We start from the raw sequence: 13,001 nt of genomic DNA, 5'->3' as shown, positions 1-13,001 counted from the left end.
GTCTCTGGGCTCTGTTAATTCTGCCTCATCCCTTGTCTCCCCCAGTTTAGGGGTAATAGTGACTTCTTACTGTTGCTACTCTCAATTCACAAATAATGAAATTTGACTTCTCAGCTCTTCCATTACCTGTGTACCAATTTCCTGAATTAAATTCCTCAGTTTTCCTAGTTGGACCCTGACTGATACAATTCATTATGTACCTAAGTATGTGTATATTGGGTCATGATATATAATACATTTCACACTGAGAGTAGTTGTTAAAACAGTTGGAAAGCCACAGTCTAGGAAAATAAATTTGACAACATGCCGGCTAGTGCCGGGTTTATTTCTACAGTTGGGTTTTGATGGCTATTACTGATGTGAAGAACATGAACTAGGAGACTTTTCTTTTCTTTTAAAAAGGGAAACAGTGTAGTATAGTAGAAGGTATCCTGACTGGGAGTGAGGAGACCAAGATTCTAATCTTTCTGGGTGGCCATGAGCAGGCCATTCAATCACGTGTTCTAGTATATGATGCTTACTTTGTGCATGGAAACAGAGGTTCTGAGATTGGTATGTATTTTTTAAACCAGGGTCTACTCTAAGAAGTTATAGTGTTAGCATTCCAAGTCAGACATTGGTATATAGTTTGTGACAGCTCATGTGACCAGTGATATTAGTGTTTGTAGGCTGTTTGAAAGATTAGTCATTATTTATCGAATGATTAACATTAATGAATTGATTAATTAATATTAAATAATGGTTAATTATTAATGATTACCTAGATCATTAAATTATGTTCTCACTATTTATTTTCCTCAGTTGATGAGTAATTATTATGTTAGTATTAGAAATAATAGCTCAGCCTTTTGGTCTCAAGTTCTTAGGAAAATAATCAGCATTGATGGGGGCTGTGGACCTGCAGAATATCAGGTAGTGGTGGTTACAGTCATTATTGTCAGTAAATAAATCACAGCATAAAATGAGGTGTCACTTAAAAGGCAAAAGCCCCTGACAGGTAGATATATTTTTTAAGTAGTTCGACAAAATATAGGAAAAGTGTGAAGTGTCAGCTTCTTTAACAGTCAGACGTATCCCCAAACCCTAAGTCCTAAGTATTAAACAGACAAAAAATGTTGTATGTTATGATGTTTTTTATCAGCAAATCCCTTGTTTTCTCCCATATTTAAGGAAAGTCTATTACCAAAAGGCCACTAATAGTCTTCAAAATAGTAAAATTCCAGCAGACATCACAATGTCTCTGATAAGATAAGCAAATGAATATGCACGACCCCAGACCAAATGTGAGTGTTCCCTTTATGTCCAACCCTCATTGAAGTCACTGACTGTTCATCTGAGTTTATCTGAAGGGAAGATAAAAGCTTCCTGCCCAGCATTAAACCTTGCCCCATGCAAAATCCAGATGCTTACAACCCTTTCACTAAACTTTTTATACTTGTTTTATATATTCATCACTTTCTGGCTGGTAATATCATTGAAAACTAAAATAAAGCCATATTGTTGTGGGATCTATTTTATCCCTACCTGTGGAGAGATCAATTTTTTTTCCCCCCTCAAAGCAGATTATTTATCTCAAATTCTTTAAAGAGTCATCTAAGGTAATTTTAGTGGTTATATCTGTTTTTATATGTTCCTGGCTTATTTTCTACTCCTGTCTTGAATTATATAGAACTTCAAATATAGGAAAGTGACTGAAATAAGAAAACAGAAGGTTGCGCTTTTGTGTACTGAACTTGAAGTAAGAATCTGGTGGGTGACGTAATGCAGGTCACGCTGGAAAACGGTTGCACAGAAATAAAAGGCAGTGGATGGTAACTGAAGAGATAAGGCCTGTAGCAGCTGAAGGTGGTCTAAAAGTAAAAGGCTGCAATAAAATCTAATAAAACAGCATGTGAGATGGATACGGCATATTCTGCTACCGTGGCATTTAGTTGAGGGGCTTGGAGATGAGATACAGTGTCACAATGGTACAGAAGCACATTATCACTCAGAGAAACACAGTACCCATCAAAGGGAAGTAAGGACAATGGCCTGCCAAACAAAAGTTAAAATATTTGAACAATTCATGACAATAACAAAATTTTAGACCATGGTTTCATGTTCTGATTCCTAACGTACAAACTGCCCAGAGATGTGTCAAAGCCTCAAAGACATGTCGATGACAACATTTATAAAATCCTTTCTTGTTCAGTCAACAATATATAATGGAGTATTATTGAGAAAATCCTTCAGAATGAAATTATCCTGCCTTTGGGCAGTTAGGATGCATTTGAATTATGTAGAGAAATATTGAGTTCTATAAAGTGTTTTTAAGGACAGACATGTTTGGACATATGAAATGTACACACTTAGTTTTATAAAAATTATGAGAAAGATTAATTTCTTACCAGAAAAGTATTCTAGGTCATTGATGCTGCTGACGCCTCTGTATCAGTAATTCTTACCTCCTTTGAGAAAAATCCCTTTGAGAACCTGATGAAATGTATCGACTCTCTCTGTAGAAAGTGCACATTAGCATGAGCACGAAATTTCGAACACAGTTTTCAAGGGATTCTCAAATGCTCTGAAGATCATTTATATTCCACCCTCCTCCTACCCCATAATGGGTTAGAACTTTGCATTTATGACAAATTATTGGGCAGTTTTTACATGAGCAATGTAGATCAGTCTAAGTCTGGACTTTTATCAAGTTGGGTTAAAAATTCTGACTTCATCATTTAGTCATCTCCAAGTTGTCTGATCACATTCTTCTTGCAGTTAAAAAAGGGGGGGGGGGCTCCCTGGTGGCACAGTGGTTGAGAGTCCGCCTGCCGATGCAGGGGACACAGGTTCGTGCCCCGGTTCGGGAAGATCCCACATGCCGTGGAGCGGCTGGGCCCGTGAGCCATGGCCGCTGAGCCTGCACGTCCGGAGCCTGTGCTCTGCAACGCGAGAGGCCACAGCAGAGAGGCCTGCGTACCGCAAAAAAAAAAAAAAAAAAAAAAAGGGGGGGGGCGAGAAAAAATAGATGGAGCATGAGTTACGTATATTTATTCATAATACACGTGTTCGGTATTAATATATCAAGTGCATTAAAAAACACAAAATAGAAGCTATAACAGAATGAGAGTGAAATGATAGAAAAAATTTAAATATCTTGCTAATCATGATTCTGTCATAGAGTCACTAGCTAATGTCTCAAGGCAAAATACATGCTTAGGTCAGAATTCATCATTATTGATGACTAACATATATCTAAATTTCAAGTACTCTTGTATAACTGTGAATGTTTTGACCTATTTCTTGTCAGATCTACCTAGACCGTCACCGTTTTCACTTGTCAGTGTGGCTGGCAAAGAACTCTTAGAGGTTAAAGTGGCAGATTTGATTCTGATTTGATCCTTGCATTATCGGATTTATCTGTCTTCAATTTCTTTGAAGGAATCTTTTTGTTTTTGCGGTACGCGGGCCTCTCACTGTTGTGGCCTCTCCCGTTGTGGAGCACAGGCTCCGGACACGCAGGCTCGGCGGCCATGGCTCAAGGGCCCAGCCGCTCCGCAGCATGTGGGATCTTCCCGGACCGGGGCACGAACTCGTGTCCCCTGCATCAGCAGGCGGACTCTCAACCACTGCGCCACCAGGGAAGCCCTCTTTGAAGGAATCTTTTAAAGCCACTTGTTTTTCGAATATGAGGGTTGACTGGTTAAAACCAAATAACATAATCTGTGGAAACTGTAAACTTCAGGCAATGTCAAGGCCTTGAAAGCGAAAGAACCAGAGGGGGGCGCCACCGTCACCCCCTGCCTGTGGCCCTTCTCTTCTGTTAAGTATCCTCAGATACAGTATTTGGTGTGTGACCCGTTTACTTGGGACCATGTAAAGGTGCTAGGGTAAATGAGTATAATAAACATTTACAAAGCTCTTTTTTTCTTTTTTGGTCATTACATTTTTTTAATCATTAAAGGAAAAAGATCATTAAAAGAAATCATTAAAGGAAAAAGAAATAAAATTTCTAACGTTCTTCCCAAATCACAATGAATTGCCTTGCTCACTCCACTTGGGAGAGGCCTGCCTTAGGCAAATTACTTACTGCCTCTCAGTTTCTTCATCTGTAAAATAGGGATAATACCATATATCTCATAGGTTTAAATGGATTAAATGGCATATGTAAAAGTATCTACACCAGCAGATACTAGCGTATGATTTAAGGAGAAATAAAAGGGAGCTGCTATTACGATTATTACTACTCTATTTCACAGGTGCCACGTATGTACTCATGTTATTCCTAGCCTAATTTAAAAACCAAACAAAACCTCCTCTCCGTGCTCTTTATATGATAGCAAGAGCAGTAGCTTCTCCTTACCTCCCACCTACCCCCTCACCCCCAAAAACAAAACAAAACAAGCACCAAAAACATATCAGCCTTTTCAGCTTAGAAAAATAACATAAAGATTCTGAACACTTAGTAATCTTGTTCAGTAGCATAATTACCAATAGCTAAGAACTTAGCTAATTACCTGCTGAATTCTAGATGTTAGATCATTTTAATATATATCTCTCATTCTTTCATTCAACAACAAAAAATTTTTTTAAACAACATACAATGTTCTAGGCATCTGGGTAATTGCTGAGGTTTCAAAGATGAACTGAACTTGCTCTGCACCCTCCAGGCACTAACCAACTAGTGGAGGATACCAAACAAATAATTGCATCAAAGTAACAAGTGCTATCATGGTACACACCGGTTGCTAAAGGAGCAGAGGAGGACTAGTGGTTTCCTTTGCCTGGGGAGGGCACAGAGGGCAAGAAGGACCCCTGGAAGGTACCTGGGCTATAAACTGAGTTTTGGAGGATGTGGGTTGGGAACTTGCGTTTCACTGAGAGGGAAGTAATGTATCCAACATGGCCCTTTAGGAGCCAGCAGGTAAACCAGGTTTCCTGAGCTCAAGCATTTGGGGCAGATCGATCCATAAGGCTGGCAGAGAGCTGTCCATGCACAGCCTTGGCTGATATGCTAAGAGGTCTGAAATGTATCAGAATGGATTGGGAATAGACAGAGGCTTTTAACCTAGAGAATGATATGATTCCAAAGCGAAGTGGGGTGGTGTTTTGAAGGACTGGTTGTGGAGAAACTAAATTTATTGACTGATGATTAGAAAAAAGGAGAGAGAGGAGTGTTTATTTCAGTAATTAATCGACTTGCTAATTCTAAACTCTTCACTCAATTAAATGTGGGTTGATTCACTTTGTCAAAGTTTATTCCCCATTACCGTAGATCAGGTCCTCCTTCCTTAAATGGTCTTACTTGCTCCTGTTTGAAGCTAGGCCACATTTCAGCCAGCACGAACAGTTTGCCGAGTGAAACTAGAAGTCTCCTGGCTTTGTGCATGGAATCTGGGGGGGGGGGGGGGGGGTATTGTAGCTAGATGTCAATTTTCAAACCCCAAATTTACTCTATACAAGACGTCAACCACGGCTGACTTACATAACAAGTGAACACGGCCATACAGACCTGAAAAAATGACTTCTCTCCCTTAATGCCAAACTAGAAAGAGAAAAGCAAGTTCAGAGAACACATTATGACTCATCAAAGTCCAAAAGGAAAAGCTTCATGTGAACCTAGCATCCTGTGCAGCTTCCTGGAGTCCTTCTAGCCTCCAACCCTATTTGCTTTTGTGTGATTTTCTGCAAAACAAAAGAATCCTATCATTTATTTTCCTCCTTAATAGCTATTGTTAAATTTTGCTTTCCTTCGGAGATGAAACTCACACTATATGTTCTACAATCTTCTTTTTGTACTGAGTGAATGGCGCTGCCTTTTCATTTCTCCTGAACGTAGGCTTTATTTTATAAAATTCCTACTTGCTGTGGTGCAAGCTACAAACAAGACGATTCTTTAGAGGAAAGACCTGAAGGGAGAAGGTGGTGCTTTCTTAGACCAATGTGAAGGGAAAGGGAGATGTCATATCTATATTTAATCTCTGCTCCCAGTGAAGGATTTGATTTTTCCATACCCACAGTTGTGCATATAATGCATGGATAGCAATCCCTCCAAGTACTGAATCAAAATTTTATATGAACTGAAGAATAAACACATGTAACAAAGGGAGTGTTTTCTTCTTTACTTTCCATCTGACAAAATGCCAGGAGGAATGGCCAGTCTCTTCCTCTAGTGTCTCACTAAGATGATCGTTCTCTCTTTGAAATTTGGCATGGCAGGTGAAGGTGGAATCTTAAAGGGATAAAGGGCACTTATTCACAAGGGAATAAAGATGAAGTCATCCGTTTCTGAAAATTGGCATGTGAGGTTGGCATGCCAGGGAAACAGATTAACCCCCCCCTCACCCAAATGAAAACCTTATATTACCTAATGTATTAAGCGTCACCATTAGTTAAAGCCCTTTTATAGACGACTAGGTTATCTGGCTATATTATTAGCTGTAATTTATTAGGCAGTTGGAAGTTATACTTTTTACTACATTACTCATTTTGTTTAAGATTTCTCACCTAATTAATAGTTATACTGGCATATCCTCAGGCAGAAAAGCAAGTTATTACAATAGATTCTTCAGGGCATACTATATTCTGCTTCTTTTAGATGTGTTATCTTTTGTTGTTGAACACTGGTCCACTTCGGGATAGACAGAAAATTATGAAGCTCAGGTTAACAAGCAAGTAGCAAAGCCTTAGAAAACTGCAGGGTGCGCGATCCTTGACACTCCCAGCCGCCTGGAAATGGTGCCTTTGCAGACTCTTCTTCCACCAGCAATGGACCAGCAACATAAACAATTCTTGCCACTTAATGAGCACATGCAGCACGTTGCAGCAGTGTTCTTTCCACAGCTTCTTGTCTTCAATGTATCCACTGCATAGTTTTTTAAGCGTCCTAGAACTGTGTTTCAGACCCAGTTGCTCAAATAGAGGCAATTTTGCAGCAGTAAAATGGTGTTAAAATAGGATTTTACTCTAGGGGGGAAAACTCCTCAACCAAATAGTCACAGTGCACTTTGCATGACTAATTTAAGCCATTACATTACAAAATCAGGGATAAATCATACTTTTCATAACACTACCATATAGGAACAGTTTTAAGAGTCAAGCACCTACATTCACGTGAGGCTAAAATAATAGGCCCCGATTTAAAATCTCCTAACATTCTTTCACACTTCGTAAAACTAAAAATAAAATTGTCTCTGCAAACACTGACCTATTCGTCCAGCCGAAGTACTGTATTTCAAGGAAAATGGGAACAAGAGGTCTCAAAACCGCCAAGTGCCAGCAGTTGGCTGTTTGCAGCCTTAACTGGTCTTAAATGCGGGGTGGAGGCGAAGAGACTTCGGACAGGAGAGAAAGAGAGATTTATTACCCTTCTTAAATCAAAAGCAGATTCCATGCTTCAACTGCCCCCTGACCCTCCCTCCCCGCCCCCACGAGGTTGTTTCCCCCTATTTTGGGTATATATTTTACACGAAGATGACAGGTGAGGTAAGGTTAAAGTGCTGTGTCTGATCCACAAGGGGTTAGGGCGGGTTTATTTATTTATAAGGCGTTCAGCCTCCCGGCTGTTTTTCCCTCATTGGCATTTGGAAGCTTGCAGTTCTTTAGAAAAGAGACAGATTTGGCAGGAATGTTCTTTGTGCCCGCCTTCCTTTTTACGGGGGGGAGAAAGAGAGATTTATAATTACAGCCTTGGGGGGTGGGGCAGGGTAGGGGAGAAAAAGTTTCGGGCAGCACGTCGATGCCTGTTTTTTCTCATGGTCAACGCTGTGCCACAAACAGCTTTGGTGCCACTCGGAGCCCTCCCCTCGTCCCCTCCCTTTCCCTCTGCAGGCTCGCTCTGGCAGGCGGAGGCGCAGTTAAATTCCAGCACCTTCTTCACATAACCCCAAACTACTACGCGCTATTACTACGGCTGCCCTCCCTTTCGCTTTGCCTCCTCCGCTTCCCAGCCTCCCGAGAGGAGCCCGGCAGCGGCCCTGGAAGACCGCCGGGAAGGGATAACGGGCGCCCAACTCCATCAGGTCTCCGGGCTTTCTGCGTCCTGCGCAGTTTCTCTGTTCCACGCACAAACACGGCCAGAGACTCGGCGCCTTGCAGACACACACGGATCCACGCATACAGTAGAGCTGTCTCGATCCACATTCTTGCACACCGCCCCCTCCTCCCCTCCGAGCTTCGGGAGTCGCTGAGCGGGGCGAGTGACAGGCGCGTCCCGCCAACCCGCGCCCAGGCGGGCAGGGAAGAGCGGCGCACGGGGCCAACTGCGGCGCGCCTTCCGGCGCCGGTGGAGGCGGTGAGGGTGGGACGCGGGGCGGAGCCGGAGTTTAGGAAGAGGAGGGGATGGCTGTCATCAATGAAGTCATATTCATAATCTAGTCCTCTCTCCCTCTGTTTCTGTACTCCGGGTGACTCACAGAGGGAAGAGATTCAGCCAGCACACTCCTCGAGAACAAGGTAAATATAACTTACAACTGCTTTCTCCTCTTTCCCCTCCCTCCGGCCTCCGGGCTGCAGCCGCGGCACAAACCCCTCCGGCACCGCGCCGCCTTCGCCGGGGATTATTCATTATTATCCTAATTATTATTTATTGTGCATGCACGGAGACCAAAACAAACAGGCGGGCCAATCGCTACAACAAAAAAAGCCCGCCTCCTCCCTGCGGGCCTCAGGTGGAATGCTCTAACAGCAGCTCCCGCGAGGCGGTGGGAGAAACCGGAAAGTTTCAGCCGAACCTTGCTGTTCTAATAATAACAGTAATAATGACTACTTCAAGGAGGCAAGGGGAGGAACATCCCAACAAACCACAGCCTTGACCCTAGGTAGGCAGTCAGCGATGCGCTGCTAACTCCAGGTTGCAACACACACACACTCGGCAAGGTTGCAATCCCCCCATTCCCATAAAAGCTAGGGTGGCGGGGGGTTGGCAGGAGGACCGGGAAGGAGGATGGAAACGCGACAGTTCTTCCAGAGCAGTCTTCCCCGGAAGAGTTGGAAGGCGAGCGGGAGAGGAGGGCGAGGAGCCCGGGCTGGCGGCGGGGCGCCAACGAACGCGGCTGCCACCCGCTTCCCTGGGACTTGTTTAAAGGGCTCCGGCTGCGGAGACGCAAGCGGATCGCGGCGGGAGAAGCCGAAGCTGGCGCGCCGAAGCGGCGGCAGCCGACGCCACGGGGCCGGTGCGTGCGGCGTCGGAGGTGTCACCTCCACTTCGCGCGTTCCCTCGGGCGGGGATGGGGGCGCTGACCGGTAGGCAGGCCTTTAGGCAAAGGGGCTCCGGGTGGGCAGGGGGCTGCTGCGCCCGGGGCACTGCGGACGTCCCTGCCCCTGGTACCTGGCGGCCGCGCGGGCTCGGGTGTTGAAGTTCGGGGTGTCCGGCCCGGACCGCACTGCTGGGAGGGAGGGAGGAGGTCCCGAAGAAGGAGGTCGGAGGTGCCTGCCGGGCTCAGTTACCCTGCCCTCCCCCTTCCCGGGTTTGTTTTCTTTTGCTTTGCGTCTTCCCCTAGCTCGAGATGCGGAAACCGCGGGCGTGGGTCGCCCGCTATCATCCGGGTGCTAGGGGAGCCACCGTGGCTGCGGGCCGGGGAGGCCATGATCCGGATAATCCTCTCTGCCTGACTGTCACAAACAGGACCCGCGCGCACCCGGGCAGCGGCCGTGGCGTTCGCCGGAGAAGGGGAAGGGCTGCGGGGGGTGGGGGGGAGGAATGGGGAGGCTGGCGAGGGCGGGAGGCGGGGTGACCGGGAGAGAGCCTCCCCCCAACGATGACACGCACCTCTTCCTTCTCACTCCTTGCTTTCGAGTTTGCTTTATTCCCATCCCAACCTGGTTTACTCCTTTCTCTGCTTCCCCCCTCCATCTAGCCGTCTTCCCTTCCCCCGTTTGTTTTGCAAAACACGGCCATGCCATCTGCAAAGGTGTCGCGATGCACTTCCCCAAATAACCAGTCCGGCGCGCCAGCCCCTAGTCGCCCTCCGTTTGCGGGCGCACACCGAGGCCTCGCAGCCTGGGCGCAGTTGCACCGCGCGGGGCGGGGCGCAGCGGTGCGGGCTCCGGGGGACACCCGCTCCCGGGTCCCGGCGCTCGGCCGGTTTCCGGTACACGCGGGGAAATCGCCTCCCGCCAGTGTCTGCGCGCTCGCCCCCGCCTCCGCCGCCTGGATTGCATTATTATTTTTATCCGGGTTGCAGTTTGCAGCGGATCCTGGTGAGCAAGGGGCTGGCCGGACTGCTGGGGGGTGGAGGTGGGGGGGGGGGGCGGAGGGAAGTTGGACGTGGATCAGGCAGAAAAAAAAAGTTTGGCTGGGAGGCTAAGTAGGGAGGGAGGGTGGGAGGGGGCAGCGAGCTCCCGCAGCTCGCGTCTCGGCGCCCTCGGGGCCGGCGCGAGTGTGGCTGCGCGGGAGTGTGAGTGCGTGAGTGCGCGCCGGGGCCGGTGCGTCGCGAGCAGCGGCGCGGGCAGCCGGTCCTGCCCGCGCCCTGCCCGGGAGCCGGGGGAGGACAAGGCGAGATTTGGTGGCGGGGGCTGGGGTGGGGTGGGGGGTTGGCGTGTGCGTGTGGCTGACTGTGAGTGTGAGTGTGCGCGCGCGAGCGGCAGAGAATCAGGAAGTCACAGCAGCGAAGCGCACACAGACATGTTTGATCGCCGTGACATGACGCGCGCGAGGGAGGAAGCGGCAGCGGCGGCCGGGGCCGGGCCGCGGACTCTGGCGCCGGCCTAGGGCTCGGGCGGGGAAGACCCGCTCTGGGCTGCCGGCCGCGCTGCCACTGCAGGCTCGGCGAGCCCCGCGCCTCTTTTTGTTCCGTGTCCCCCAGGTAAGGATTACTGCGCCGCCGCCGCCCGCCCTGTGCAGAGCTTTCCAGCTCTTTCCCTGCCGGCCCCCTCCGGTCTCCCGGCTCGCCGCGCCTGTAAAGTCAGGCAGGCGGGGGAAGCCGGCTCCCGACCCTCCGATCGATCGCGTGGAAAACTTTCCAGCGGGAGGCACCGCGAGGGGAAGAAGAAGGCCTTGCTGGCTGCTGTCCCTTGTCAGTTCTTCTCCGGGTCTGGGGAGTGGAGTCGCTGCGCCTTGGGGCCGTTGCACATGCAAACTTCGGGCCTAAACGTGCCTCCAACTCTCGCAGTATTTACTCCAACAATAAAACAAATATTCAGAGTCGTCCACTTGGTCCTGCCAGGCGCTTAGATTTTTTAAGAGCAGGAGACAGGCTGGGGAGTCGAGGGAAGTGGGGCTGTTGTGCCGAATCCATTTCTTCTTTAATGTCTGCAGCGGGTGTTATGTAACTTTAGTAGCACATGGGTGCAAAGCCCATACTGGGCTTCCCCCCTCCTTTGTTTATATAACTTTTGGGAGAGTTTTGCAAGGTTGTCCCTTTTCTTTCTTTCTTTCTTTTCTCTTCCTTAACCTGACGGAGGTTGGTGCTTTTGAAAAAGCAAAGCGACCCGGGTCGGTATTTTATGGAGAGGTGTCATCCTTATCTCCTGGTTATTAGGTAGGCTGTGTTCCTAACTATGTGTGATGTTAGAGCATAAGGAAGACATTAAGGATACACGTTTGTCTACCGCACTGAGTGGTTATTTTTAACGTCTATGCGTTACCAATAGCAGAGTTCAAATTTAAACTTCCATTTCAAAGGACTTTTTAATTTACACCTGGCTGTTGGAAGAGAATGCTTGTAGGAACAGAAAGATTGTTGCTTGAGTACTGAGTGGAAGAAAATTCCTGTCTGACCATGTACGTAAGACTCAGAAACCTCTGAGATCTGTACTGAAATAAAAGCCATGCCCAGTGTTCCATGTGCGTGTAGACTTATATATGCACATTCAAATGTTTCAGTGATATTTTCCACCATTTTTTGGGGGGACCACTACCCCAGTCTTGTTTGCCTACACTAGACTTGCTAGGCTTCTAGCCTACTTCTAGCTCACTGGTGAAGTGTTAAGAGGTGTGGCAGGTTTGAATCCAAGTTGGTGCATTGTTATGCAAATAGAACACACTTTCTCTTTTAAGAATCTAATTGCCCTTTTATTCTCCTGGACTTTTTTTTTTTTTTGAAGCTCCCTGACAACTTGGAATGTTTGCTGCTGGAAAGAGGGGATTTGGAGATGCCTATTAGGTACAAAAGATATTTATGACCGGAAATAAAAAACCAAACCTGTAGACAGCCTCCCCTCTACCTTGTTGGGGGCATTAAAGAGAGAAGCCATATTGTTGAAGAACACTGTAAAATAAATCAGGAGTTTGGGGTATCAGAACCCTTGAAGAATTGGCAGAGGTGAGGGGGTGCTTCCTTACATGCAGCTTTTCTCTCCTCAGTGACATCAGTTACATCCCAGCTCGGGGACTGGCTGCACTGTGGGGTTTCACAGAAAATATTCACCGCCAGAGTGTGTTCAAAGCAGCCTTAGATCTTTTCTTTTGTTCGTTTTTTTAAAGTGGTTTTTGAGCATTTCTCGTCAAGTTTCTTAAAAAGTGCTTTGACCAACACCTGAGGCTTGGAATGGACCAAAAAAAAAAAAAAAGTGCCTCTGCACTTGTCATATTGTTAATCTTTGGATTCTGTTTAAAATATTTCTGACACTATAACCAGAAAGTACCACTTTGGCGAAGAAATAATTATTGAAACCTTTTTTCTTTGACTAAGTTTAAGATAAGTTATTTTACAGGCGAGCATGAAAGCACATACCATGCTCTTCTAGGAGATCATCGGGATACCCCTTATATTCTGGTAATATTTTGACATTTCAATTTGAGGGCTTATTATGTATTGGAACAAGACCATAAAAGAGAAGACTTTCATATATTATAGAAGAGGTACCATCCTCTAGTGTTTTCATGTTGGCTTTTTTTCCCCTTTAGCAGTCTTCCTTTGTAAACAAGGCCTTTGTCAAACTCTCCTAGGTCAGCAGCTTTTCGATACTCCAGAGAAATAATAAATCACTATTTATGACATCTTGACATGGTGCCATGAGAACAACTGAACTGTCACAAATATAATGCTAAGGAGTGTTTCCCAGCACTAGTATATTGAGGC

At 46.5% G+C, this 13,001-nt stretch overlaps 1 protein-coding gene across 5 annotated transcripts in view; it reads left to right on the top strand.

Annotated features, from left to right (window-relative positions):
• Window positions 1-8,254: 8,254 nt before the first annotated feature.
• The window catches only part of SMARCA2 (SWI/SNF related BAF chromatin remodeling complex subunit ATPase 2), a 172,943-nt gene continuing 168,196 nt past the window's right edge, over window positions 8,255-13,001 (top strand). For 2 of the 5 annotated variants that reach the window (XM_079925947.1, XM_079925952.1), the window contains exon 1: window positions 10,525-10,784. The gene's annotated coding sequence lies outside the window, so the exon portion shown is untranslated. The other 3 variants (XM_079925948.1, XM_079925950.1, XM_079925949.1) reach the window with 3 other exon arrangements.

The sequence above is a fragment of the Stenella coeruleoalba genome (genome assembly GCF_951394435.1).
Source record: "Stenella coeruleoalba genome assembly, chromosome: 7".
NCBI lineage: Eukaryota > Metazoa > Chordata > Mammalia > Artiodactyla > Delphinidae > Stenella > Stenella coeruleoalba.
This window is presented reverse-complemented; position numbering and strand designations above follow the sequence as displayed.